The sequence below is a fragment of the Dendrobates tinctorius genome, unplaced genomic scaffold, assembly GCF_039654945.1.
Source record: "Dendrobates tinctorius isolate UK_male_01 unplaced genomic scaffold, ASM3965494v1 ptg000062l, whole genome shotgun sequence".
Classification (NCBI taxonomy): Eukaryota; Metazoa; Chordata; class Amphibia; order Anura; family Dendrobatidae; genus Dendrobates; species Dendrobates tinctorius.
Window position 1 is genome coordinate 23,189,334 of NW_027361730.1, and position 26,561 is coordinate 23,215,894.

Consider the following 26,561-nt stretch of genomic DNA (forward strand, 5'->3'; position numbering starts at 1 on the left):
TCAGTTTTTTTGGTCAGTGAAAATCCGCTAAAATGGCGGATAACGGATCCGTTGCTGTACTGACCACAACGTTTGGCACCGGACCGTTATTTTAACGGATCCGTGAAAGGAAGAATTTTAACCCCTTACCTACAATTGACGTAATATTCCGTCCATGTGACCATGGACCTAATTACCATGGACGGAATATTACGTCATCGCGATCAGCGGCGCCCACGTGGTGAGCGCCGCTGATCGCGGCCGAGTGTCAGCTAATTATCATAGCTGACACCCGGCACAATGTGTCAGGGGCGGTCACGGACCGCCCCCGACACGTTAACCCCTTGCACACCGCGATCAAACGCGATCGCGGTGTACCGGGGGTTAAAGGGAAGCATCGGCAGGGAGGGGGCTCCCTCCGTGCTTCCCTGAGCCCCCCACGGCAGCGCAATGTGCAGCGCTGCTGCGGGGGACTCCCTTCCTCCAGGCCCCCGAATCCAAGATGGCGACGGGGGCCTTCGGGGGCCTGAGGAAGCTGGCTTCCTCAGTGCCTGCAAAGCGCAGGCATGAGGAAGTCTGCAGCAGTGCCTGTGACAGATCGCTGATCTGTCACAGTGATCTGTGATGTGACAGATCAGCGATCTGTCACAGGACAGTGATGTCCCACCTGGGACAAGGTAATAAAGTAAAAAAAAAAAAAAAAAAAAAAGTGTTAAAAATAATTTAAAAAAAATCGCTAAATAAATTAGTTAAAAAAAAAAAATATTCCCCAATAAATCCATTTTTTGAAAATAAAAAAAAAACAAAACAATAAAAGTACACATATTTGGTATCGCCGCGTCCGTAATGACCTGCCCTATAAAACTGTCCCATTAGTTAACCCCTTTAGCGAACCCCTTAAAAAATAAAAATAAAAAACGAAGCAAAAAATAATGATTTATTATCATACCACCGAACAAAAAGCGCAATAACGCGCGATCAAAAAGACGCATATAAATATCCATGGTACCGCTGAAAACGTCATCTTGTCCCGCAAAAAACGAGCCACCATACAGCATCATCCGCAAAAAAATAAAAAAGTTATAGCTCGCAGAATAAAGCGATACAAAAATAATTATTTTTTATATAAAATTGTTTTCATTGCAAAAAACCGACAAAACATAAAAAAAGACCTAAATGAGGTATCGCTGTAACCGTACTGACCCGAAGAATAAAAACGCGTTATCAATTTTACCGCAGGCGGAACGGTGTAAACGCACCCCCCAAAAGAAATTCATGAAAAGCTGGTTTTTGTTCATTCTGCATCCCAAAAATCGGAATAAAAAGCGATCAAAAAATGTCACGTGCCCGAAAATGGTACCAATAAAAACGTCAACTCGTCCCGCAAAAAATAAGACCTCACATGACTCGGTGGGTCAAAATATGGAAAAATTATAGCTCACAATATGTGGTGATGCAAAAACTATTTTTACAATAAAAAGCGTCTTTTAGCGTGCGACAGCCGCCAAACATAAAAACCGCCATAAATCGTAAATCAAACCCCCCGTTATCACCCCCTTAGTTAGAGAAAAATAATAAAACTAAAAGAAAATGTATTTATTTCCATTTTCCCGCTAGGGTTAGGGTTAGGGTAGGGTTAGGGCTAGGGTTAGGGCTAGGGCTAGGGTTAGGGCTAGGGTTAGGGTTAGGGCTAGGGCTCAGATTAGGGTTAGGGGTGTGTTGAGGTTAGGGTTGGAGTTATAATTGGGGGTTTCCACTGTTTGGGCACATCAGGTGCTCTCCAAAGGCAACATGGCGTCTGATCTCAATTCCAGCCAATTCTGCGTTGAAAAAGTCAAATGGTGCTCCTTCCCTTCCAAGCTCTGCCATGTGCCCAAACAGTGTTTTACCCCCACATGTAGGGTATCAGCCTACTCAGGACAAATTACAAAACAACTTTTGGGGTCCAATTTCTCCTGTTACCCTTAGGAAAATAAAAAACTGGGGGCAAAAATATAATTTTGCGGAAAAAAATGTTTTTTTTATTTTCACGCCCAGGCGTTATAAACTTCTGTGAAGCACTTGGGGGTTCAAAGTGCTCTCCACACATCTAGATAAGCTCCGTGGGGGGTCTAGTTTCCAAAATGGGGTCACTTGTGGGGAGTTTCAATAGTTTAGGTACATCAGGGGCTCTCCAAACGCACATGACACCCGCATACCAATCCATCAAAGTCTGCATTCCAAAACGTCACTACTTCCCTTCCGAGCCCCGACGTGTGCCCATACAGTAGTTTTCTCCCACATATGAGATATCAGCGTACTCAGGACAAATTGGACAACAACTTTTGGGGTCCAATTTCTCCTGTTACCCTTGGGAAAATAAAAAAAATGGGGACTAAAAGATGATGTTTGTTGAAAAAATACGATATTTTTATTTTCACGCCCGGTCGTTATAAACTTCTGTGAAGCACTGGGGGGTTCAAAGTGCTCACCACACATCTAGATAAGTTTATTAGGGGGTCTAGTTTCCAAAATGGGGTCACTTGTGGGGGGTTTCCACTGTTTAGGTACATCAGGGGCTCTCCAAACGCAACATGACACCCGCAGACCATTCCATCAAAGTCTGCATTCCAAAACGTCACTACTTCCCTTCCGAGCCCCGACGTGTGCCCATACAGTAGTTTTCTCCCACATATGAGGTATCAGCGTACTCAGGACAAATTGGACTACAACTTTTGGGGTCCAATTTCTCCTGTTACCCTTGGGAAAATAAAAAAATGGGGACTAAAAGATCATGTTTGTGGAAAAAATACGATTTTTTTATTTTCACGCCCGGTCGTTATAAACTTCTGTGAAGCACTGGGGGGGTTCAAAGTGCTCACCACACATCTAGATAAGTTCATTAGGGGGTCTAGTTTCCAAAATGGGGTCACTTGTGGGGGGTTTCCACTGTTTAGGTACATCAGGGGCTCTCCAAACGCAACATGACACCCGCAGACCATTCCATCAAAGTCTGCATTCCAAAACGTCACTACTTCCCTTCCGAGCCCCGACGTGTGCCCATACAGTAGTTTTCTCCCACATATGAGGTATCGGCGTACTCAGGACAAATTGGACAACAACTTTTGGGGTCCAATTTCTCCTGTTACCCTTGGGAAAATAAAAAAATGGGGACTAAAAGATCATGTTTGTGGAAAAAATACGATTTTTTTATTTTCACGCCCGGACGTTATAAACTTCAGTGAAGCACTGGGGGGTTCAAAGTGCTCACCACACATCTAGATAAGTTCCTTGGGGGGTCTAGTTTCCAAAATGGTGTCATTTGTGGGGGGTTTCTACTGTTTTGGTACATCAGGGGCTTTCCTAATGCGACATGGTGTCCGATCTCAATTCCAGCCAAAAACGTCAAATGGCGCTGCTTCCCTTCCGAGCTCTGCCATACGCCCAAATGGTGGTTTACACCCACATGTGGGGTATCTGCGTACTCAGGATAAATTGCACAATATCTTTTAGGGTCCTGTTACTTTTGGAAAAATAAGAATTGAGGGTGAAAAGATCATTTTTGTGGAAAAAATATGATTTTTTAATTGTACTGCTGTACGTTATAAACTTCTGTGAAGCCCTTGGGGGTTCAAAGTTCTCACCACACATCTAGATAAGTTCCTTGGGGGGTCTAGATTCCAAAATGGTGTCATTTGTGGGGGGTTTCCACTGTTTTGGTACATCAGGGGTTTTCCAATCGCGACATGGTGTCCGATCTCAATTCTAGCCAAAAACGTCAAATGGCGCTGCTTCCCTTCCGAGCTCTGCTATGCGCCCAAATAGTCATTTACACCCACATATGGGGTATCAGCGTACTCAGGACAAATTGCACAAAAACTTTTAGGGTCCTGTTACCCTTGGAAAAATAAAAATTGTGGGTGAAAAGATCATTTTTGTGGAAAAAATATGATTTTTTAATTGTACCGCTGTACGTTATAAACTTCTGTGAAGCCCTTGTGGGTTCAAAGTTCTCACCACATATCTAGATAAGTTCCTTGGGGGGTCTAGTTTCCAAAATGGGGTCACTTGGGGGGGTTTCCACTGTTTAGGTACATCAGGGGCTCGCCAAATGTGACATGGCGTCCGATCTGAATTCCAGCCAATTTTGCATTGAAAAAGTCAAACGGCGCTCCTTCCATTCTGAGCTCTGCCATGCGCCGAAACAGTGGTTCCCCCCCACATATCAGGTATCAGCGTAGTCAGGACAAATTGCACAATAACTTTTGCAGTCCAATTTCTCCTGTTACCCTTGGTAAAATAAAGAAAATTGAACCTGAAGTATTTTTTTTGTGAAAAAAAGTTAAATGTTCATTTTTTTTTAATATTCAAAAAATTCCTGTGACGCACCTAAAGGGTTAATAAACTTCTTGAATGTGGTTTTAAGCACCTTGAGGGGTGCAGTTTTTAGAATGGTGTCACTTTTGGGTATTTTCTATCATATAGACCCCTCAAAGTGGCTTCAAATGTGAAGTGGTCCCTAAAAATAAAATGGTGTTGCAAAAATGAGAAATCGCTGGTCAAATTTTAACCCTTATAACTTCCTAGCAAAAAAAAATTTTGGTTGCAAAATTGTGCTGATGTAAAGTAAACATGTGGGAAATGTTATGTATTAAGTTTTTTGTGTGCCGTATCGCTGTGATTTAAGGGCATAAAAATTCAAAGTTGGAAAATTGCGAAATTTTCAAAATTTTCGCCAAATTTCCGTTTTTTTCACAAATAAACGCAAGTTATTTGAATGCAATTTTACCACGAACATGAAGTACAATATGTCACGAGAAAACAATGTCAGAATCACCAGGATCCATGAAAGCGTTCCAGAGTTATGACCTCATAAAGGTACAGTGGTCAGAATTGTAAAAATTGGCCCGGTAGTTAACGTGCAAACCACCCTTGGTAGTGAAGGGGTTAAAGGAACCGCTGCCTGGGGAAGGGGAGAGAGAGAATTTTTCAGCCGCCAGAACAGAGTTTAGGGTTTGCGGCTGAGTGAAGTCTTTTGGGCATGCACAGTGAGAAATGCGGATCCGGCCGCCCGAAAAAGCGTTGCTTGGTCCGTTCGGGCATGTTGGCGGATGTTAAAATTTTGGTGGATCCGCAAAAAAACGGATCCAACGGATGGCCATCCGTCAAGATCCGCCGGTAATGCAACTCAATGGGAAAAAAACGGATCTGCCAAGAAAAATGGCGGATCCGTTTTTTTTTGCAAAACGGCGGATTATGACTGATGGACACAAACGGATGTGTGAAACAGGCCTTAGACTTTCAAGCTAAAGTTGTAATCTTGTATATCTTCTAATACATCTTATGGATTTGGTAAAACTATATTTTAACCTTTCACTCATGTAGAAATTGCTTTCACTGAGCATGATCCTCCACTTAGATTTTGGACCCTTTTGTTTATTGAGCCAAACTGTGTGACCCAATATATTTTACTTCTGAAGCTTCATAAATCTGATGTACAGATGGCCTCCTTCTCCACAACTGTATGTGCACATGGTGTCTTTTTTTCTTCTTCAGGCAAATTCTGCCTTAACCTGCCTGAAAAAAGCACTAAAAAAATGCCAAAAGGAATTCACATATGCATTGCAATGTCGAAATGACCTGCTGTTCATACTGTATCTTCCTTCTTTTTTTAGCTTGTTTTAACCAAGTACGTGAAGTAACCAATCTTCAGGTGGTTTTCGTTTGGCTGCTATTTTTTTATTTTTTTGTAAAATTAAAAATGAAAATTTAAATACTGTCGACAAGGACACTTCAAAAACGACAGTTAGCAAAGAGAACTTTTCCGCTAAAACACCGCCAGCATTTTCCTGATGTATTTGCTTCAAAAACTATGCTGGTACGCCGGCGTCTTTTATACGTTGTATGCGCATACCCTAAATATAAAAACTTCTAACATCTAGAAGGTCATTTGAAGAGCATACATGCTTAGAATAGCTAGCGCTCGTGATAAAATAAAGAAATATTCAACTGCAGATCACTGCTATTATTCTTTTATTCTTGCTTCTACTTTTCTTAAGAATCTGTCACCAGATGTATACTGCCGTATCTGAGAACAAAGTCTTGACAGACTGCGAATCTGAAAACTGGGTCTCTGTTACAATCTTATGTTGCCTTCGGATTCCTAAAATTAAGGAATATTTCTAAATTGGCATAAAAGTCCAATGAATATGAGCAAAGATGTGTGCCATCCAGATCTTGACAACACATGCAAGTTCCTGAGACTGTGGAGCTCAAGTACAAAGCAATCTTCAAGGAAATGCCCACTGAAGTTCCGTGGCTGTTCCTCCAACTTGAGAACAATTCACAGCTCTTCATAAACCCAATATCTTGTTAGGCTATCATGTGATGGTCTATACAGAAAATTCCATCATGAAAGGCAGTAAGGACACAACACAGATTCCTAATTCTTAGAGTTGCACGAATAAAAATAATTTAGTAGCAGACTTTTTGAGTTGCAACTAAACTGAGAAGAGTGGCCTTTGAACCTATAGATATTTGTTAGCCAACAAGTGGGGTTAGGCTAACAAAGATCTAAATGCCGTCAGGAAAATGGACTGCTTCTACTTCCTTGCCTGCAGAAACTGTCGCAAAGAGAACCTGACAGCTGATGCAAGCTGCCCATTCATGGGCAGCTTGTATCAAGTTCTGGCTGTATAAAATCAACCAGGTATGTTTGACAGTCATTGCCTGATACATGCTGCCCTTTCCATGGGCATTATGTATCAGCTGGCAGGTTTGCTTTAGTACAGCAGATGCTCTACATTAAATGTTCAGATGAGCCTACGTCATATAATGTCTAATTCTGAAGGTATTACCGAAAATCCAAAAGAAAAATGTTTTTTCATCACTCCATTTTCTCCCAAGAGGAGCTGGTTAGAGAGGTCACCAAATTTTTCATGCTGAACTGGACACACAAATGTAGTAATGGCTGCAGTGTGAAAAAAAAAAAAAATAAAAAAAATATATATATATATATATATATATATATATATATATATATATATATATATATTATACACACCCAGTACAGACCAAAAGTTTGGACACACCTTCTCATTCGAAGAGTTTTCTTTATTTTCATGACTATGAAAATTGTAGATTCACTCTGAAGGCATCAAAACTATGAATTAACACATGTGGAATTATATAATTAACAAAAAAGTGTGAAACAACTGAAAATATGTCTTACCGTATTTTTCGGACTATAAGACGCACCGGACCATAAGACGCACCCCAATTTTCAGAAGGAAAATAGATAAAAAAAATGTGTCAAATGGGGGTCCGTCTTACAGTCCGATTTCAGCTTACCTGGGAAGGGATCCAACACAGGTGGAGGAGTGGTCACAGGGGTCATTCAGTGGTCCAGGCTCGTGCGGTGGCGGCTCTGTGCTGGAGCAGCTGGGCTGTACTGGGGCAGCTGTGCTGGGGCTGGGGCAAGTGGGCTGTGCTGGGGCAGCTGGGCTGGGGCAGCAGGGCTGGGACAGGTGGGCTCTGTGGGGTGAGGGTGGCGGCTCTCTGTGCTCCGGTGCAGGGGCGGCGGCTCCGCCGGCATTTCCTCCAAGCCCGGAGGCCCCCGCACATCCCTTGCTGGCCGCCGCGAGATCTAGTCCCCCGAGATCTCAGGACGAGATCTGAACCTGCGCATGCGCCGTCCCTGGACCGGCGGAAATCTTTCCGGCGTCCCTGCTCCCGGAGGCCACCGCAACATGGCGGCGGCCAGCAAGGGATGTGCGGGGGCCTCCGGGCTTGGAGGAAATGCCGGCGGAGCCGCCGCCCCTGCACCGGAGCACAGAGAGCCACTACCCCTGCACAGGAGCATAGCCTGCTGCCACCACCGCACTACAGAGCCCCGCGGCACCCGCACCAGCCTCGGAGGTAGGAACATTGCGACCATAAGACGCACCCCCCATTTTCCCCCAAAATTTTTGGGGAAAAAAGTGCGTCTTATGGTCTGAAAAATACGGTATATTCTAGATTCTTCTAAGTAGCCACCTTTTGCTTTGGTTACTGCTTTGCACACTCTTGGCATTCTCTTGATGAGCTTTAAGAGGTAGTCACCGGAAATGGTTTTCACTTCACAGGTATGCCCTGTTAGGTTTAATAAGTGGGATTTCTTGCCTTATAAATAGATGTGTTGTGCAGAAGTCTGGTGGATAAACAGCTGATAGTCCTACTGAATAGACTTTTAGAATTTGTATTATGGCAAGAAAAAAGCAGCTAAGTAAAGATAAAAAGTTGCCATCATTACTTTAAGAAATGCAGGTCAGTCACTCCAAAAAATTGGGAAAACTTTGAAAGTGTCCCCAAGTGCAGTGGCAAAAAACATCAAGCGCTACAAAGAAACTGGCTCACATGTGGACCGCCCCAGGAAAGGAAGACCAAGAGTCACCTCTGCTGCAGAGGATAAGTTCATCCTAGTCACCAGCCTCAGAAATCGCAGGTTAACAGCAGCTCAGATTAGAGACCAGGTCAATGCCACACAGCGTTCTAGGAGCAGACACATCTCTACAACAACTGTTAAGAGTAGACTTTGTGCAACAGGCATTCATGGTAAAATAGCTGCTAGGAAACCACTGCTAAGGACAGGCAACAAGCAGAAGAGACTTGTTTGGGCTAAAGAACACAAGGAATGGACATTAGACCAGTGGAAATCTGTGCTTTGGTCTGATGAGTCCAAATTTGAAATCTTTGTTTCCAACCACTGTGTCTTTGTGCGACGCAGAAAAGGTGAACGGATGGACTCTACATGCCTGGTTCCTACCGTGAAGCATGGAGGAGGTGGTGTGATGGTGCGGGGGTGCTTTGCTGGTGACAGTGTTGGGGATTTATTCAAAATTGAAGGCATACTGAACCAGCATGGCTACCACAGCATCTTGCAGCGGCATGCTATTCCATCCGGTTTGTGTTTAGTTGGACCATCATTTATTTTTCAACCGGACAATGACCCCAAGCACACCTCCAGGCTGTGTAAGGGCTATTTGACCAAGAAGGAGAGTGATGGGGTGCTACGCCAGATGACCTGGCCTCCACAGTCACCAGACCTGAACCCAATCGAGATGGTTTGGGGTGAGCTGGACCGCAGAGTGAAGGCAAAAGGGCCAACAAGTGCTAAGCATCTCTGGGATACTTTTATAGAAATTTTATTAATAATACAATTAATTTGTGAAAACATGCATAGCACAAAATCAAAGCAAAAAGCGGCAATTAAAATAAATACAAGGTGTCATAATATATCATAGGGGGGATGAAGTGTACTTCACAGAGTATATAAATCCATTCATTTAATGCCTAAAAAATTATTGCACTATCATCCATAAATGTATAATAATTTATGTAAATATAGCGCAACTGAGTATGGATATAAGATGCAAAAGAAGCCTGTTCATTCCCCTGAAATAATGAATGGTTATAGATATAGACACCAAACAGAGAAACAGGTGTCCCACATAGAACACAATTGCATAGGTCTAGCTGCACAAGAGGGAGGGGAAGTTAGCCTATCTTTCTAATTCTGAAAGACATATGTTGGCCTGGATGGTATATCACAGCAAAATAGAGTGGCCATAATATCATCTGTCAATGAATGATAGCAAATAGGGAGTCAGCATAATTCAAAGATATTTACCTTCAGTCATGATGCAGCTAAGTCTAGGTGCTGTGAGCGTGTGTGGGACCTGGAGAGCCTCGATGCACGTTTCGCCTGTAGCTTCGTCGGGAGACATCTTATATCCATACTCAGTTGCGCTATAGTTACATTAATTATTATACATTTATGGATGATAGTGAAATAATTTTTTAGGCATTAACTAAATGGATTTATATACTCTGTGAAGTACACTTCATCCCCCTATGATATATTATGACACCTTGTATTTATTTTAATTGCCGCTCTTTGCTTTGTTTTTGTGCTATGCATGTTTTCACAAATTAAGTGTATTATTAATAAAATTAATAAAATTTCTATACAGTATTTTTTGATATTTCTTTATTGAGCCTCTAATTGCATCAAGGATTATTCTCTATATCTGCTATTGACTATCTTATGGTATATGATATGGACCTTGGGATATTTAACCCATGAGTCACTATATTATCTTATAATATTAGCTGATGTATTTTTCATCCTTGATTTTTTTTTCAAAGTTTTTTGGTTTTCTCTTCCCCCTGTATGATGTTGCTCAATCATAAACAGGCGGCAGCACTCAGTTGCAAGAACATGTCCCCACTTAGAACAGGCTGCTCTAATGTTAGGTATATCATGACAAACAGCTGAGCTGAAGATAAATTAAGCTTTCTTTTCTTGACAGTCCATGTGGGGTAAGGGACAGCTCAGCTAAGGTTAGGGGCATCACATTCCAAATCTTTTATCCACTCTCCACCACTCATAGAACTGTCAGTTCTGCTGTACTCCCACCTCCACCCCTCCACATTGCCTTTCAGGGAATGTGTAATTAATCACAAATGTCTTTTGTACTCAACTTTTATTGGCTCTGCACTAAGATCAAGCAAATTGAGAGTATCAGACATAAATGTGATTACTGACTCAAATGAGTTCTCTCAGGACAGATAGTCTGTGTGTGATTATAGAGTTGCGGTGACTTTGCTATGAGATAAGGGTTTGTAATGTAACATAGATAAACTCGGCTGTACTGCCCCTCGACTCCACACAGACTGCCAAAAAATGAACGCTCCAGGGTGTCAGAAATCACTTAGTTTAATGTACTCCCAGCAACTTGTAGTCACTGCATTGAGATCAGACTGACATTAATTACATCTCATACAGGAGTAACCTATTCTGAGCTACTGTGGGGCTTGTTCCTCTTTCTTTAAGTGTCTGCAACACTTAAAAGGAAGAAGTACAAGCCCAAAGTGAAAACTACGTGGTAACTTTCATTTGGATTTAATGAAAATTAACTACTAAATACTTTGCTTATATCGCCCTTATGGAGAGGTGAAATAACTATAAACAAAAAAAGTTTTATTCTGCTCTTCAGCCTATATTACATTGTGTGTCCAACTCGGCATGAAGAATATTCAGAATTGAGAGTCCTCAACCACTGAGGACTCTCAGTTCTGAATATTCTTCTATCGACTGGCTAACATGGTACAAAGATATACGGTACATCTTTCCTGCATCAACTCAGCATGAAAACTTTTGTGAAAGGTTCTCTTGGAAGGAAATGGCCATTCTCTCTTTATTTAAGAGGTTTTGGTATATGATTTTGTGGCACTTACTAATATATAATCATTATGGGTTTGCCTCCTGCACTTGTTGGTGCCACCTAAATCAGACTGCACTCAATCTTCTCTAATTGAGAAACATTACCAAGTGCAGTGTTTTTTTTTAATTATTATTGGAGCAGGCCTATGGACTGTGTACATGTTTAACAAGTAGCTGGCAGGTGTGCCCCAAGTTTTTAGTAAATTCTAAATGAGAAAATATGTGTATTGGAAGTTTTCTGTGTGATAGAACCTGTTTCCAAAGTCTTTCTTTCATAGGCTGTCCTTTGCTAGAGACACAAGTTTTGGTGACCGTTATGGTCTTCAAAGGTATCTGTGTGCTTTACTCTGCTATACACTCACTGGCCACTTTATTAGGTACACCTGTCCAACTGTGTGTTAAGACTTAATTTCTAATCAGCCAATCACATGGCGGCAACTCAGTGCATTTAGGCATGTAGACATGGTCAAGACAATCTCCTGCAGTTCAAACCGAGCATCAGTATGGGGAAGAAAGGTGATTTGAGTGCCTTTGAACGTGGCATGATTGTTGGTGCCAGAAGGGCTGGTCTGAGTATTTCAGAAACTGCTGATCTACTGGGATTTTCACGCACAACCATCTCTAGGGTTTACAGAGAATGGTCCGAAAAAGAAAAAAAATCCAGTGAGCGGCAGTTCTGTGGCCGGAAATGCCTTGTTGATGCCAGAGGTCAGAGGAGAATGGGCAGACTGGTTCGAGCTGATAGAAAGGCAACAGTGACTCAAATTGCCACCCGTTACAACCAAGGTAGGCAGAAGAGCATCTCTGAACGCACAGTGTGTCGAACTTTGAGGCAGATGGGCTACAGCAGCAGAAGACCACACTGGGTACCACTCCTCTCAGCTAAGAACAGGAAACTGAGGCTACAATTTGCACAAGCTCATCGAAATTGGACAGTAGAAGATTGGAAAAACGTTGCCTGGTCTGATGAGTCTCGATTTCTGCTGCGACATTCGGATGGTAGGGTCAGAATTTGGCGTAAACAACATGAAAGCATGGATCCATCCTGCCTTGTATCAACGGTTCAGGCTGGTGGTGGTGGTGTCATGGTGTGGGGAATTTTTTCTTGGCACTCTTTGGGCCCCTTGGTACCAATTGAGCATCGTTGCAACGCCACAGCCTACCTGAGTATTGTTGCTGACCATGTCCATCCCTTTATGACCACAATGTACCCAACATCTGATGGCTACTTTCAGCAGGATAATGCGCCATGTCATAAAGCTCGAATCATCTCAGATTGGTTTCTTGAACATGACAATGAGTTCACTGTACTCAAATGGCCTCCTCAGTCACCAGATCTCAATCCAATAGAGCATCTTTGGGATGTGGTGGAACGGGAGATTCGCATCAGGGATGTGCAGCCGACAAATCTGCGCCAACTGTGTGATGCCATCATGTCAATATGGTCCAAAATCTCTGAGGAATGCTTCCAGCACCTTGTTGAATCTCTGCCACGAAGAATTGAGGCAGTTCTGAAGGCAAAAGGGGGTCCAACCCGTTACTAGCATGGTGTACCTAATAAAGTGGCCAGTGAGTGTATTTATCCACAGAAATAAAATGCAAGTGGTCTTTGTGCATTGTACAATGTATATTGATTTTATTGTTCTTGTGCACTAGAGGAACCTGGGCAGGGAACCAGAGGACCTTTCTTATGACTGTAATAAAGGGGTTGTCCTCTTCCAGAAAATTCTGGTCCTTGGACGCAGTTTATTAAAAAAAAACAACAAAAATTGTGTTTTAGTCTCTGTCCCCGGGTGCACTGCTGAGTCTCTGCTGCTACTCCAATCATCAGAATTTGTCACTTTGACAATGCAACAGCCAGGTGATGAGCTTGGTGCCTCTGCAGACCGGACGCTCCTCTTGGAGACATTCAGCTCACTGATTGGCTGTTGTGCTGTCGACTTGTTCAGGGAGCAGCCGTGGAGATTCGGCGGTGGACAGGTGGGGAACCTTGAGAAACGCGCAGTGTCTTTTTTTATAACAAACTTCAACCAGGGACAGGGGTCTCCAGAAAATGGAAAATCCCTATTAAGCAACATTAGGATTGTCATCCCTGCGTTGGTAATTTACTGCCTTGTCTGGATAGTGAATTTTTCCTGGGGCCTGACCATAGATAGTTGCCCTTATAAGGCACCAGTGAATGTGAGAATTGCATGGGGACTCATAAAGATAGTGCTGTATTGATTGTCCAATATTGTCATTGTTTAAATCAAAGGGCAACCAGAACATCATGTAGAATATTGATTGCAACTTGAAGCCTCAAAAGAAAATATGTACATTCAGCAATACAAACCTTTATTAATACTGTAACTCTTACTTTGAGAGTGAACTTCTCTTTTTTTTTCTCTGCAGTCCACTGCACAACCATTTCACATGCGGGAACGCTTTATACCATTGAAATGGAGGTTGCTTCATCCCATCTTCATGGCATCTGAGATCTGCGGTGGAGATACCAGGAACCTTGAATTTTGAAAAGTAAGGAATTTTTATCTGAGGCTTGCTGGTTGTATAGACAACTTATCCTTATTAGGTATGATGGCTTTTGATCTTGAGTACTATAAATTAATGCTTTTATTAATACCTTCAATTTATAGGCAGTAGGTAATCCAGCGTAAGCAGAGAATAGGTTCGTGTTGAAGGGATTGTGTAAATAGTGAGGAATTGGCATTTAGAGGAGGTGTCCACTACTGGGGCAACTTTCTCTTTCCTCATTCAATTTTGGATTACAATAGGAGGAAGACCTGTGAAGATTCAGACTTGAACCCCTTAGTGACAGAGCCAATTTGGTACTTAATGACCAAGCCAATTTTTACAATTCTGACCACTGTCACTTTATGAAGTTATAGCTCTAGAACGCTTCAATATATCCCACTGATTCTGTGAATGTTTTTTTTTTCGTGACATATTGTACTTCATATTAGTGGTAATATTTCTTTGATATATTTTTGCAATTTTCAAACTTTTAGTTTTTGTACCCTTAAATCAGAGAGTCATATCACACAAAATAGGTAATAACATTTCCCACATGTTACCTTTACATCAGCACAATTTTGGAAATATATGTATATTTTTTTGTTAGGGTGTTTATAAGGGTTAAAAGGTGACTCGTGATTTCTCATTTTTCCAGCAAAATTTACAAAACAGTGTATTTTTATCGACTACCTCACATTTAAAGCTAGTTTGGGGTGTCAATATAACAGAAAATACCCAATAGTGACACCATTCTAAAAACTGCACCACTCAAGCTGCACAAAATCACATTCAAGAAGTTTATTAACCCTTCAGGTGCTTCACAAGAACTAGAGGAATGTGGAAGGAAAAAAATGAACATTTCACTTTTTTTCACAAAAAATGTACTAAATTTTTTATTTTCACAAGGGTATCAGGAGAAAATGGACGGCAAAATTTGTGCAATTTCTCCTGAGTACGCCAATACCCCGTATGTGGGGGAAAACCACTGTTTGGGCGCATGGCAGGGCTCAGAAGGAAGGGAAGTAGCACTGTTTGAGTTTTTGAATGCAAAATTGGCTAGAATCAGTGACGGGCACCATGTCGGGTTTTGAGACCCCCTGATGTACTTAAACAGTGGAAAGCCACCAATTGTAACCCCAACACACCCCTAACCCTAATATAATCCCAACTCTAACCTTAACCCTAACCATAATCCTAGCCCAACCCCAACTTTATCCTTAGCGAAAAAATGGAAATACTTTTTTATTTTATTAGTTTTACTTATCTAAGGGGGTGATAAAGGAGGGGGGGTTTCATTTACTACTTTTTTTATTTTGATCACTGTGATAGGGTCTATCACAGTGATCGAAATGAACCAATAGGAAAAACTTCCTATTGTTGCCGGGTGCCGGCTAGCAGATCTCGGCAGGCGCACTGGGCATGCACCCCCCATTTTGTTCCCAGAAGAAGACGACGGCTGCTGGGGGGATGCAGGAGGGTCCAGGGACACCGGGAAATACCTGGGGGGAATCAGGGGACCCCATTTCTCTCTCCTCTGATGTGGGATCACGTCAGAGGAGAGCGCAATTAAATGGGAAATCGTTTTTGTTTTTTTTCTTGGCTGTCGCCGTTATTCCGTCTTTGAATAATGGTGATCACAACATTGGGGTCGGTAAAAAGTGACCTGAATTATGTTCTCTGGGGTCTCGGCTACCGCAGTAGCCTAGACCCTGGAGAAATTCTGATTTTGGGGAGCACTATACACATATTTCTCAGCACCATTAAATGGTGTATCGGCGGTCGTTAAGGGGTTAAGGATGTATTTCAGAAAGGCAGATTTTTAACCCCTTACTGACTAGGGGCATTTCAGTTTTTGAATTTCCGTTTTTTCCTCCCATTCTTCCCAGAGCCATAACATTTTTATTTTTTGGTCACTATGGCCAATGTGGGCTTGTTTTTTGTGGGACAAGGTGTACTTTTGAACTACACCATTGGTTTTAACATATCATGTACTGGAAAATAGGGGAAAAAAAATTGTGAAAATGTGCTGTGAAATTTTTTTTTTTTTTTGAGACCTGTAGCATCTCGATTTTTCATGATCTGGTGCGGGGCGAATGCTTAGTTTTTGTAGCTTTTGCACGCCAAGCTGCCTTTTTATTGATAACATTTTGGTGTAGATACGATCTTTTGATCGCCCATTATTGCATTTTATTGCAATGTTGGTGGTATTTTATTTTGAATGGGGTGAAAGAGGGGTGATTTGAACTTTATATATTTTATATTTTTAAAAACCTTTTTTTTTTTTAACTATTTTTATTTTTCAATAGTCTCCATGGTATACTAGTTGCTGTAATACTTTGATCCCCTCTGCTACATACAAGCGATGATCAAATCGTCTGTGTGTAGCAGAAGTACTCGCTATGAGTGAAGATGACATCGACCACCATAGAGGTCTGCTGCAGACCTCTGGTTGTCATGCCGACCCATCGGTGATCTGCGATCATGTGACGGGTCACCGATGGGCAGGATTAGCAACTCGCTTCCTGTTATCGCGAGTTAAATGCTGCTGTTAGAGACAGCGGCATTTAACTAGTTAACAGCCGCGGGTGGATCAGTTGTTATGTGCTCCTCTCCGGTCACATGACAGCTGATCTATACAGCTGACATGTGCCCGGAAAGGTGTGGGCTGCTCAGCGCTGGAGCCTGCACCAAAAGGGGAGTCAAACATGGGTGTACTATTATGCCACATGTCGGAAAGGGGTTAATGGACACAGAAAGTGGGTACGAAAGGCTGGCACTAGAGAAGACAGAGAAAGGACTCAGAAGGATCTAGATAAGCTTGAACAATGGACAGCGACTAACAGAATGGCATTTTTAGGGGAAAATGCAAGATTCTACATCTGGGTAAGAAAAATTAAAATTACATCTACAGAATAGAGAAATACAACTAAACAGCACGTGTGAAAAAGACTTGGTTATACTAATAGATCACAGATTGCACATGAGTCAACAGTGTAATGCAGCAGCAAAAAAGGCATACATCGTTCTGGTATGTATTAAGAGAAGCATCGAGTCTAGATCACATGAAGTAATTATCCCCCTCTACTCCTCCTTAGTCAGGCCTTATTGGAAATACTATATCAAGTTCTGAGCCCCATATTTTAAAAAAGACATAAAAACTGGAGTAAGCACATAGAAGAGCTAGCAGGATGGTGAGAGAACTGCAAAGTGTGTCCAAGAGAAATGGTGAATGGATCTGGGAATGTTTAGCTTGTAAGAAAGCTAAGAGGTGACTAAATAGCTGTCTACAAATATATGAAGGGATGTCACAGTGTAGAGGGATCATCATTCTCATTTACACATGGAAACACAACAATCAATGGAATGAAACTGAAAGGGAGAAGATACAGATTACATATTAGAAAAAACTTTTTGACAGTGAGATTGAACAATGAGTGGAACAGGCTGCCACAAGATGGTTTAGTGAATCTTGCATTGAGCCGAGGGTTGGACTCAATTACCCTGGAGGTCCCTTCCAACTCTAACATTCTATGATTATTCATGTTTGGAGCCATTAAAATGAAAACACTTATAATCACCTCCCATGCTGCCAGGGCTCACATGAGGTTATTTTGCACGAGCCCTGCGCCCAATTAGCATCAACTTCACTATACCCCGCCTTCGGACATATTGAACATCAAGCCCGGGCTGCGGCTGCTCTCTGACTGTCTCTTGATGTTCGATATGTTCAAAGGTGGGGATAGTAACAACAACTGGCATAAAAACCTCACATGAGTCCCAGAACTCAAGCGCCAATACTGCTGGAACAGCGCCGACACCGAAGGTAATTATTGAGATTTTATTTTAAGGGGTCCAAACATGGGAAATGAAAACGAGTTGTCTTTGTAGTGAACATCCCATTTAAAGTACCGGGGGTTGCAGAAGTAAATTTAAATAGGTCAATTATATTTTTTGTTTATTTTATTTTTACTTTTTTATATAGCGCCATTAATTCCACAGCGCTTTACAGACATTATCTTAATAATGTTATCAACTATACATGCTTTTATTGAACTTGCACTACTGTTCAAAAGTTTAGGGTCACTTCGAAATGTCCTTATTTTTGAAAGAAAAGCACAGTTTTTTCCAATGAAGCTAACATTAAATGGTTCAGAAATACCCTCTATACATTGTTAATGTTGTAAATTACTGTTCTAGCTGCAAACGTCTGGTTTGTGATGCAATATCTTCATAGGTGTATAGAGGCCCATTTACAACAACCATCACTCCAGTGTTCTTATGGTACTTTGTGTTTGCTAACTGTGTAAGAAGGCTAATGAATGATTAGAATACCTTTTTAAAACCCTTGTGCAAGTATGTTAGCACATCTGAAAACAGTTTGGCTGATTAGAGAAGCTATAAACCTGACCTTCCTTTGAGCAAGTTGAGAATCTGGAGCATTACATTTGTTGGTTCCATTAAACTCTCAAAATGGCCAGAAAAAAAGAACTTTCATGTGAAACTCGACAGTCTATTCTTGTTCTTAGAAATGAAGGCTGTTCCATGGGAGAAATTGCCAAGAAACTGAAGATTTCCTACAACGGTGTGTACTGCTCATTTCAGAGGAGAGTACAAACAGGCTCTAACCAGAGTAGAAAGAGAAATGGAAGGCCCCGCTGCACAACTGAGCAACAAGACAAGTACATTAGAGTCTGTAGTTTGAGAAATTGACGCCTCACCAATCCTCATCTGGCAGCTTCATTAAATAGTACACGCAAAACGCCAGTGTCAACGTCTACAGTGAAGAGGCGACTCCGGGATGCTGGCCTTCAGGGCAGAGTGGCAAAGAAAAAGCCATATCTGTGACTGGCTCATAAAAGGAAAAGATTAATATGGTCAAAAGAACACAGACATTGGACAGAGGAAGATTGGAAAAAAGTGTTATGGACAGACGAATCCAAGTTTGAGGTGTTTGGATCACACAAAAGAACATTTGTGAGACACAGAACAACTGAAAAGATGCTGGAAGAGTGCCTGATGCCATCTGTCAAGCATGGTGGAGGTAATGTGATGGTCTGGGGTTGCTTTGGTGCCGGTAAAGTGGGAGATTTGTATAAGGTAAAAGGGATTTTGGATAAGGAAGGCTATCACTCCATTTTGCAACACCATGCCATACTCTGTGGACAGCGCTTAATTGGAGCCAATTTCATCCTACAACAGGACAGTGACCCAAAGCACATCTCCAAATTATGTAAGAACTATTTAGGGAAGAAGCAGGCAGCTGGTATTCTATCTGTAATGGAGTGGCCAGCGCAGTCACCAGATCGCAACCCCATTGAGCTGTTGTGGGAGCAGCTTGACCGTATAGAACGCAAAAAGTGCCCATCAAGCCAAACCAACTTGTGGGAGGGGCTTCTGGAAGCCTGGGGTGAAATTTCTCCAGATTACCTCAGCAAATTAACTGCTAAAATGCCAAAGGTCTGCAATGCTGGAATTGCTGCAAAGGGAGCATTCTTTGACAAAAGCAAAGTTTGAAACAGAAAATTATTTCAAATTAAAATCTTTTTTTCGAACCTTGTATTTCTGGGCTAGATTATAAATTCATTTGATTAATAAAAGTATGAGTTTTCATGGAAAATACAAAATTTTCTGGGTGACCCCAAAATTTTGAATGGTAGTGTACCTAATCTTTGAGAATTTCCCAAAAGAAAAAGTACATCATTTGGTTAAGGTCTGGTGACCATTACGGCCATTCAGCGAGACCTCTTCTCCCTTTTCTCGTATAATAATAAAATGAATGGACCCTGTGTGCCTAAATATGTACTTCACTGGATATTAATTTGATCAGTTCAGTCATCGCTTGCTTACAGGGAATCTGTCAAAGGGATTTTGCTATATAATCTTGAAAGCAGCATGACGTAGGGGCTGAGAATCTGATTCAGCAATGGATGTACAGTTTTGTGAAAAATTTTTTGCCCCCTTCCTGACTTACTCTTCTTTTGCTTGTTTGTCACACTTAAATGTTTTAGATCTCCAAACAAATTTAAACATTAGCTAAAGATAACACAAATAAAGAAAAGGAGGGCACCACTCAATATTAAGGGATACACCTGTAGTCTGTATCAACACAATATGAATAACAAGAAAAAAGCTACCGACCATAACAAGGATCACCAAAAATACACATATATTTTATTGGATACAAAAGAACAACACCATATAAAAACATTTAAAAAGTCATACCATGACATACAAACAACACATAATCGCCCATAATAGAGCTACAGTTCTCCAAAGTGCAAACATAGACCAACATATGAGATGGACACTATATTATAATATCAGCATGCTGTATAAGGTGAATATGGTTAACACCTAAACCAATGATGGCACATAAAATTGACACAGGATAAATGCCTAACATAAGTGGCAAACAAATCTGCTGTAAGCAATAATGATGGTAAATGCGTAGCACCAACAATATAAAAATACAAGCAGGACCCATACCACTATCGCTAATCTGGGTCAAATGGGAATCTAATGGTCCAAAAGATTGGTCATTAGGTGTTGTAATGTCCAACTAAATGGATATTTAAATGAGCATGAAAGTATACATGGCAAGAAATGTCCAGAACCAAGTTCTAGGACAAGGAAATAATCACCCAGTTGGCATGTATAGGTCTGGGTTGCATGGTACCAGATTCAGTGACCATGTATAGAAAATTCCTGCCAATAGAATACCATCGGGGGAACCGAGAGGGAGATGCCCGACACGTGTTGCCGACCTCAGTGGCTTCGTCAGATCTATTAAGGGCGATTATGTGTTGTTTGTATGTCATAGTATGACTTTTTAAATGTTTTTATAAAGATAACACAAGTAATCACATAATGCAGTTTTTAAATGAAGGTCTTTATTATTAAGGCTAGGTTCACATTGCGTTTAACCAGCCCATTCAACGCATAGCGTTGTATGCTATACCCGCTAGCGCAGATGATTCATCTGTGCTAGTGGTAACGGAGCCTCAGAAGCTGCAGCCCGCGTCCGAGGTTCCGTCCTGAATGACGGCACATCGCGAACGCATGCCGTTTTACGGCATGTGTTGCAATGCACCCGACAATGAGGGTCAATGGCAGCGTTAACGGACTACATTATGCCGCGATGTAACGCAGTCCGTCTAACGGACTGCCAAAACGCAGTGTGACCCCGGCCTAAGGGAAAAAAAATTCAAACCTACATGGCCCTGTGTGAAAAAGTGATTACCCCCTAAATCTAATAACTGGTTCGACCACCTTTACCAGCAACAGCTGCAATCAAGAGTTTGCAATAACTGGCAATGAGACTTTTACAATGCTCTGGAGGAATTTTGGCCCACTCATCTTTGCAGAATTGTTGTAATTCAGCCACATTGGAGGGTTTCCAAGAATGAACTGCCATTTTAAGGTTATTCCACAGCATCTCCTTTTCATTAAGGTCAGGACTTTGACTAGGTCACTCGAAAGGCTTTATTTTTCTTAGGCCATTCATAGGTGGACTTGCTGCATAACCCAAGTGTGTTTCAGGCTGGTTCTGAACAGATGGACAGACTTTCTCCTTCAGGATTTTTTGGTAGAAAGCAGAATTCATGGTTCCATTTATCAAAACAAGTCTTCCAGTTCCTGAAGCAGCAAAACCTGCCCCCAGACCATCTCACTGAAACCACCATAATTTACTATTGTTGTGATGTTTCTTTCCTGAAATGCTGTTACTTCTATGCCAGATGTAATGGGACATACACCTTCCAAACTGTTCAACTTTTGTGTCGTTAGTGCAGAGTATTCTCTCAAACGTCTTCGGGATCATCAAGACATTTTCTGGCAAAACTGAGAGGAGTCTTTGTGCTTATTGCTCAGCAGTGGTTTTTGTCTTGGAACTCTGACATGCAGGCCATTTTTGACCAGTCTGTTTCTTAAAGTCAGTGTTCATGACTCCACCTTAACTGAGGCAAGTGAGGCCTGCAGTTCTTTGGATGTTGTTGTGTCTTGGATGAGTCTCTTGGGGTAATTTTAGTCAGCTGGCCACTCCTGGGAAGGTTCACCACTGTTCTATGTTTTCGTCATTTGTGGATAATGGATCTCACTGTGGTTTCACTGTGGTCCCAAATCTTGAGAAATGGCTTTATAACCTTTTCCAGACTGATAGATCTCAATTACCGTATATACTTGTGTATAAGCCGAGGTTTTCAGCCCATTTTTTTTGGCTGAGTCCCCCTCTCGGCTTATACACGAGTTATATACCGGGGGGTCGGCGGGGGAGGGGGATCGGGGGTGTCAGATCATACTCGCCCTCTGCAGCCCCCCTGCTTGCTCCATGTTCTTGGCGCTGCTGTGCTCTTCCTGCTTCAGCGGTCATGTGGTACAGCTCATTAAACTCATGAATATGTGCATATTCATGAGTTTAATGAGCAGTACCACGTGACCGCTGAAGCAGGAAGAGCACAGCAGTGCCGAAAAGAACATGGAACAAGCAGGGGCTGCGCTGCAGAGACAAGCGCCAGGACAGGGTGAGTATGAACAGGGGGGGGGAGCCATATTCACCTGTCCCTGTTCCAGAGCTGGCAACGCTGATGAGCAGCAGATAGGAGGTGAGTATACAGTGTTTTGTTTTGTTTTTTTGTAATGGAGGCAGCAGCAGCAGCAACATGATGGGGCCACTCACTGTCCTCATTATCTGGGGCCACACACTGTGCAGCATTATCTGGGGCCACTCACTGTGCAGCATTATCTGGGGCCACTCACTGTGCAGCATTATCTGGGGCCACTCACTGTCCTCATTATCTGGGGACACACATTGTGCAGCATTATCTGGGGCCACTCACTGTGCAGCATTATCTGGGGCCACACACTGTGCAGCATTACCTGGGGCCACACACTTTGCAGCATTATCTGGGGCCACACACTGTGCAGCATTATCTGGGGTCACACACTGAGCAGCATTATCTGGGGTCACACACTGTACAGCATTATCTGGGGTCACACACTGCAGCATTATCTGGGGTCACACACTGTGCAGCATTATCTGGGGCCACACACTGTGCAGCATTATCTGGGGCCACACACCAGCATTATCTTTGACCACTCACTGTGCACCCTAGGCTTATACGTGAGTCAATAAGTTTCCCATTTTTTTGTGACAAAATTAGGGGGGTCGGCTTATACACAAGTATATACGGTACTTTATCAATTGTTGCAGAATTTCTGTGGATCGCGGCCTGGTGTATAGATAATGAGGATCTTTTGGTCTGCTTCACTTTATCACGAAGGTTCAATTTAATTGATTTCTTTATAGAGAGCAGGTGTGGCAGTAACCAGGCCTGCGTGTGGCTAGGGAAGTTGAACTCAGCTTCCCAAAGATATTATAAGCCACAGATATGGTGCCGTCAGCAACGATTTGGATTTCTGGATCACGGAGTGAATTACCTTTACGATGGACTACTTGCTAGAGATGGGGTGCACTTTACGAAGACTGGAAAACATGTATTTGGAAGTCGCCTTGCTACACTTGTAAGGAGAGCTTTAAACTAGAACAACATGGGAAGGGAAGCAAAAGACCAGAAAAAGCCATACACCTGACAAATGCTATTGAGAACTCTGCTATTAGAAGTGGAAAGGAAGAACAAAGACAAAAGAATCTAATTAATAAAAATATTGGAGAAAGAGAAACCAATCACAAACTAAAATGTTTCTATACTAATGCACAAAGAATGGGCAACAAACAAGGAGAATTGGAACTACTAACACAGGAAAAGAAATATGATGTCATTGGAATCACTGAAACTTGGTGGGGCGATACACATGATTGGAATACAAGACTAGAAGGATACAACTTATTTGCAAGAAACAGACTTGATAAACGAGGAGGAGGTGTCGCATTGTATGCTAGAAACGCGTATATCTGCACAGAGATTGAAGCTTCAGAGACTGGGAGTTCTGTGGAAACTGTTTGGGTAAGAATACAAGGACAGCACAATGGAAAGGACACCATTGTAGGTATTTACTACAGGCCGCCTGTGCAAGCTGAAGATATGGATGAACTCTTTATGCATCAAATGGCCAAGTTCTCCAAAAAATATGACATTGTTGTCATGGGAGATTTCAACTATCCAGACATTTGTTGGGAATCTCTCTCAGGCAAAACTAGCAGGTCAAGGAAATGCTTATCCTCTCTTGCTGACAACTTTATCTTCCAAAAGGTAGGAGAGAAAACAAGGGGAACTGCTACCTTGGATCTAATCCTTATAAACAGGGAGGAAATGGTTGAGGAGGTAAAAGTGGCTGGGACCCTAGGAGGTAGCGACCATGCTATTTTGGATAACTAGAGGAGGAAGACCTGTGAAGACTCAGACGTCAAGGTTAGATTTCAGAAAGGCAGATTTTAAGGGATTCAGAAAGAGCATTGGAGGGATCCAATGGCTGGATATCCTTAAAGACAAAAATGTCCAGGAAGGATGGGAAATCTTGAAAAATGAAATTCTCAAAGCACAATTGTTAACAATTCCGAAAAGAGGGAAGAATAGGAAGCATTTAAGGAAGCCAGGATGGATGAACACAGAACTTAAGCACATGCTAAAAAGGAAGAAAAAAATGTTTATAAAATGGAAAGAGGGAGACATATCTAAAGAAGAATATAATGCTGTCTGCAGAACCTGCAGGGCACAAATCAGATTACTAAAGCTGACAATGAATTGAGGCTTGCAAGAGATGTCAAAAGCAATAATAAAGGTTTTTGGGGATATGTCAAAAGTAAAAGAAAAGTCAAAGATGCTATAGGATTTTTACAGGATGAAAATTATGAAATGGTAAGACAGGATGTTGAGAAGGCCGAACTTTTAAATTCCTATTTTGCATCTGTTTTCTCTCAGAAAGGAAATGTAACATCAACTGTTCTTCACTGTCCTATTAAGGGAATAGAAGAATCCAGGATATCTATAAACAGAAAGATAGTGAGGAAACACTTAGCTAACCTAAATGAATTCAAGTCTCCAGGTCCAGATGAATTACACCCCAGAGTACTGAAGGAGATAGCAGAAGAAATTTTTGAACCCCTATCCATAATCTTTGAAAATTCTTGGAGAACAGGAGAAGTCCCAGAAGACTGGAGAAGAGCAAATGTTGTTTCTATCTTCAAATAGGGGAAGAAGGTGGACCCAGGCAACTATTGGCCGGTGAGTCTAACTTCTGTACCAGGAAAGATCTTTGAACAAATTATTAAACAACCTGTATGTCAGTACCTGGATAAGAATGAAGTGATTAAACAGAGTCAGCATGGGTTTGTAACTAATAAGTCATGTCAGACTAACTTAATTTCCTTCTATGATGGAATCACTGATTGGGTGGATCAAGGAAATGCTGTAGATATAGTATATCTTGACTTCAGCAAAGCATTTGACAAAGTATCTCATACAATCCTTATTGAAAAAATGACTAAGTATGGAATGGACAAGGCAACTGTTAGGTGGATTCATAACTGGTTAGTCATCGGACCCAAAGAGTGGTCGTAAATGGCTGCACATCCAGTTGGAAGAATGTCTCAAGTGGGGTACCACAGGGCTCTGTCCTGGGCCCTGTATTGTTCAACATCTTAATCAACGATTTAGATGAAGGAATTGAGGGTAAACTGATTAAATTTGCTGATGACACAAAGCTAGGAGGGATAGCTAATACTAGAGAAGAGAGAGGATTCAAAAAGATATAAATAAACTGGAGAAGTGGGCAGCAACTAACAGAATGGTTTTTAACAGGGAAAAATGCAAAGTACTACATCTGGGCAATAAAAATGAAAAAAGCATATACAGAATGGGAGGAATAGGGCTAAGCAACAGCACATGTGAAAAAGAGTTGGGCATACTAATAGATCACAGACTGAATATGAGTCAACAGTGTGATGCAGCAGCAAAAAAGGCAAATGCAATTCTAGGATGTATTAACAGAAGCATACAGTCTAGATCACGTGAAGTCATTATTTCCCTCTACTCCTCTTTGGTCAGACCTCATCTGGAATACTGTGTCCAGTTTTGGGCACCACATTTTAAAAAAGACATCAACAAACTGGAGCAAGTTCAGAAAAGAGCAACCAGAATGGTGACCGGTCTGCAAACCCTGTCTTATGAGGAAAGATTGCAGGATTTGGGATTGTTTAGTTTGCAAAAGAGAAGACTGAGAGGAGACTTAATAGCTGTCTACAAATATCTAAAGGGCTGTCACATTGTAGAAGGATCAACTTTATTCTCATTTGCACAAGGAAAGACTAGAAGCAATGGGATGAAACTGAATGGGAGGAGACACAGATTAGATATTAGAAAAAACTTTTTGACGGTGTAGAACAAGCTGCCACGAGAAGTGGTGAGTTCTCCTTCAATGGAAGTCTTCAAACAGAGGCTGGACAGACATCTGACTGGGATGATTTAGCAAATCCTGCTTTGAGCAGGGGGTTGGACCAGATGGCCCAGGAGGTCCCTTCCAACTCTACGATTCTATGATTCTATATTTTATGTTTTAATGTATGAGGGCCAATCACTTTTTCACACAAGGCCCTGTAGAGTTCGATTTCTTTTTCCCTTAGCGTTAAATGAAGGTCTTTATTATTATGTGCCCACGTCGCGTTTTTCAAGCAATTTTTTTTTTCCTGAACAGAAACGCATGCCCTTGACGGGGAAAACGCATGCGCTTTTTGACACGCGTTTTTGACGCGATTGTCAAGCGTTTTGACATGCGTTTTCCCAGGCGTTTTTGCTCATAATCGATGGTATGCGGAATCGCGGGCAATTCCGCAAAGTTAATGAACATGCTGAGTTTTTTTCCGCTAAGCGATTCC

The 26,561-nt window shown here is 41.8% G+C and overlaps 1 protein-coding gene across 5 annotated transcripts in view; it reads left to right on the forward strand.

Moving 5' to 3' along the window:
- Window positions 1-26,561, forward strand: part of HERC1 (HECT and RLD domain containing E3 ubiquitin protein ligase family member 1) — a 341,682-nt gene that overhangs the window by 47,629 nt on the left and 267,492 nt on the right. For all 5 annotated transcript variants that reach the window (XM_073579381.1, XM_073579383.1, XM_073579385.1 and 2 more), the window contains exon 2: window positions 13,613-13,735. The gene's annotated coding sequence lies outside the window, so the exon portion shown is untranslated. The remainder of the gene's footprint in view (window positions 1-13,612; window positions 13,736-26,561) is intronic.